The sequence below is a fragment of the Arachis ipaensis genome, chromosome B2 (genome assembly GCF_059453495.1).
Source record: "Arachis ipaensis isolate K30076 ecotype BB chromosome B2, ASM5945349v1, whole genome shotgun sequence".
Lineage (NCBI taxonomy): Eukaryota > Viridiplantae > Streptophyta > Magnoliopsida > Fabales > Fabaceae > Arachis > Arachis ipaensis.
This window is the reverse complement of record NC_142437.1, coordinates 16,777,906-16,781,411: the sequence shown is the minus strand read 5'-3', so window position 1 is coordinate 16,781,411 and position 3,506 is coordinate 16,777,906. Positions and strand designations below refer to the sequence as shown.

The 3,506-nt window shown below is 39.1% G+C and overlaps 1 non-coding gene across 1 annotated transcript; it reads right to left on the bottom strand.

Moving 5' to 3' along the window:
- Window positions 1–1,079: 1,079 nt before the first annotated feature.
- LOC148573142 (small nucleolar RNA R71) lies at window positions 1,080–1,187 on the bottom strand. Its single transcript, XR_015905624.1, has one exon. It is a non-coding gene; the product is annotated as a small nucleolar RNA R71 (small nucleolar RNA).
- Window positions 1,188–3,506: the final 2,319 nt, after the last annotated feature.

Sequence of the window (3,506 nt, the reverse complement as noted above, 5' to 3'; positions counted from 1 at the left end):
ACTTTAATTTTCAAAATCAAATCTTTTTTAAATTTCTTTTTCAAAATCAATTTCAAAATCTTTTCTAAACTCTTATCTTTTTAAAATTGATTTTCAAATCTTTTTCAAACTAATCCTATCTTTTTGTTTCAATCATATCCTTTTCAAAACTACCTAACTAATTCTCTCTCTAATTTTCGACAATCATCTTCCTCTTTTTCAAAATTCCTTTTTAATTAACTATTTGTTTTAAATTTTAATTTGATTTAATTTTAATTTAACTTCATTTTAAAATTTTCGAATTGTAACTTTATTTTTTAAAAAAAAAACAAAAATATTTTTATTTTATTTTATTTAATTTTCGAAATTCTCTCCCCCTCATCTCTTTCTAATTATTTATTTATTTGCTAACACTCCTCTTCATCTAAGAATTCGAACCCACTCCTCTCCCTTGTGTTTGGATTCTTATCTTTTCCTTCTTCTATTCTTATCTTCTTCTACTCACATAGAGGAATCTCTATACTGTGACATAGAGGATTCCATATTTTCTTTTTTGTTTTCTTCTTTTTCATATGAGCAGGAACAAGGATAAGAACATTCTTGTTGAAGCTAATCCTGAACCTGAAAGGACTCTGAAGAGGAAGCTAAGGGAAGCCAAAGCACAACTCTCTGGAGAAAATCTGACAGAATTTTTCGAAAAAGGAGACATGGCCAAAAATAATAACAATACAAGGAAGATGCTTGGTGACTTTACTGCACCAAATTCCAATTTACATGGAAGAAGCATCTCAATCCCTGCCATTGGAGCAAACAATTTTGAGTTAAAACCTCAATTAGTTTCTCTGATGCAACAGAACTGCAAGTTTCATGGACTTCCATCTGAAGATCCTTTTCAGTTCTTAACTGAATTCTTGCAGATCTGTGATACTGTTAAGACCAATGGGGTTGATCCCAAGGTCTACAGGCTTATGCTTTTCCCGTTTGTTGTAAGAGACAGAGCTAGAGTATGGTTGGACTCTCAACCTAAAGATAGCCTGAACTCTTGGGATAAGCTGGTCACGACTTTCTTAGCCAAGTTCTTTCCTCCTCAAAAGCTTAGCAAGCTTAGAGTGGATGTTCAAACCTTCAAACAGAAAGAAGGTGAATCCCTCTATGAAGCTTGGGAGAGATATAAGGAACTGACCAAAAAGTGTGCTTCTGACATGCTTTCAGAATGGACCATCCTGGATATATTCTATGATGGTCTGTCTGAATTATCTAAGATGTCACTGGACCATTCTGCAGGTGGATCCATTCACCTAAAGAAAATACCTGCAGAAGCTCAGGAACTCATTGACATGGTTGCTAATAACCAGTTCATGTACACTTCTGAAAGGAATCCTGTGAGTAATGGGACGCCTCAGAGGAAGGGAGTTCTTGAAATTGATACTCTGAATGCCATATTGGCTCAGAACAAAATATTGACTCAGCAAGTCAATATGATTTCTCAGAGTCTGAATGGAATGCAAGCTGCATCCAACAGTACTCAAGAGGCATCTTCTGAAGAAGAAGCTTATGATCCTGAGAATCCTACAATAGCAGAGGTGAATTACATGGGGGAACCCTGTGAAAATACCTATAATCCCTCATGGAGAAATCATCCAAATTTCTCATGGAAAGATCAACAAAAGCCTCAAAAAGGCTTTAACAATGGTGGAAGAAACAGGTTTAGCAATAGCAAACCTTTTCCATCATCCACTCAGCAACAGACAGGGAATTCTGAGCAAAATCCATCTAGCTTAGCAAATATAGTCTCTGATCAATCTAAGGCCACTCTAAGTTTCATGAATGAAACAAGGTCCTCCATTAGAAATTTGGAGGCACAAGTGGGCCAGCTGAGTAAAAAAGTCACTAAAACCCCTCCTAGTACTCTCCCAAGCAATACAGAAGAGAATCCAAAAAGAGAGTGCAAGGCCATTACCTTGCTTGGTATGGCCGAACCCAAAGAGGAGGAGGAGGGCGTGAATCCTAGTGAGGAAGACCTCCTGGGACGCTCAGTGACCAATAAGGAGTTTTCCTTTGAGGAACCAAAGGAATCTGAGGCTCATCTAGAGACCATAGAGATTCCATTGAACCTCTTTTTACCATTCATGAGCTCTGATGACTATTCATCTTCTGAAGAAGATGAAGACATTGCTAAAGAGCAAGTTGCTCAATATTTAGGAGCAATCATGAAGCTGAATGCCAAATTATTTAGTAATGAGACTTGAGAGGATGAACCTCCATTGCTCATCAAGGAACTAAATACCTTGGTTCAGCAAACTCTACCTCAAAAGAAACAGGATCCTGGTAAATTCTTAATACCCTGTAACATAACCACCATGACCTTTGAGAAGGCTCTGTGTGACCTGGGGTCAGGAATAAACTTAATGCCACTCTCTGTAATGAAGAAACTTAGGATTTTTGAGGTGCAAGCTGCAGAATCTCTTTAGAAATGGCAGACAACTCAAGAAAACAGGCTTATGGACAAGTAGAGGACGTGTTAGTAAAGGTTAAAGGCCTTTACATCCCTGCTGATTTCATAATCCTAGATACTGGGAAGGATGAGGATGAATCCATCATCCTTGGAAGACCCTTCCTAGCCACAGCAAGAGCTGTGATTAATGTGGACAGAGGAGAGTTGGTCCTTCAACTGAATGAGGACTACCTTGTGTTTAAAACTCAAGGTTCTCCTTCTGTAACCATGGAGAGGAAGCATGAAAAGCTTCTCTCACTGCAGAGTCAACCAAAGCCCCCACAGTCAAACTCTAAGTTTGGTGTTGGGAGGTTCCAACAATGCTCTGAACATCTGTAAGGCTCCATGAGAGCTCACTGTCAAGCTATTGACATTAAAGAAGCGCTTGTTGGGAGGCAACCCAATGTTATTTAATTATATCTATTTTATTTTATTTTATTTTTTTTAGGTTGATGATCATGTGAAGTCACAAAAACTACTGAAAAATCAAAAACAGAATGAAAAATAGCAGAAGAAACAGCTCACCCTGGAGGAAGAACTTACTGGCGTTTAACGCCAGAAACAAGCACCAGACTGGCGTTTAACGCCAGAACAGAGCATGGAAGTGGCGTTAAACGCCAGAAACAAGCAGCAAGCTGGCGTTTAACACCAGACATGCACTCTGAGGGCGTTTTACACGCCTAATTGGAGCAGGGATGCTAAGTCCTTGACCCCACTAGATCTGTGGACCCCACAGGATCCCCACCTACCACACCTTTTCTCCTCTCCCCCTCACACATTTCCATAACACTCTTTCCCAAAATAACCTCCACCAATCACCTCTATTACTCCTCCAAAACCATCATACAACCCACCTACACCCACCCACTCAAATTCAAACCATCACTCCTTCCTTTTCACACATCATAACCACCTAAAACCCCCTTGACCAAACTATTCACACACCTCCATCTCCTCTATTTTCTTCTTTTTCTACTCACTTCTTTCTTCTTTTGCTCGAGGACGAGCAAACCTTCTAAGTTTGGTGTGGTAA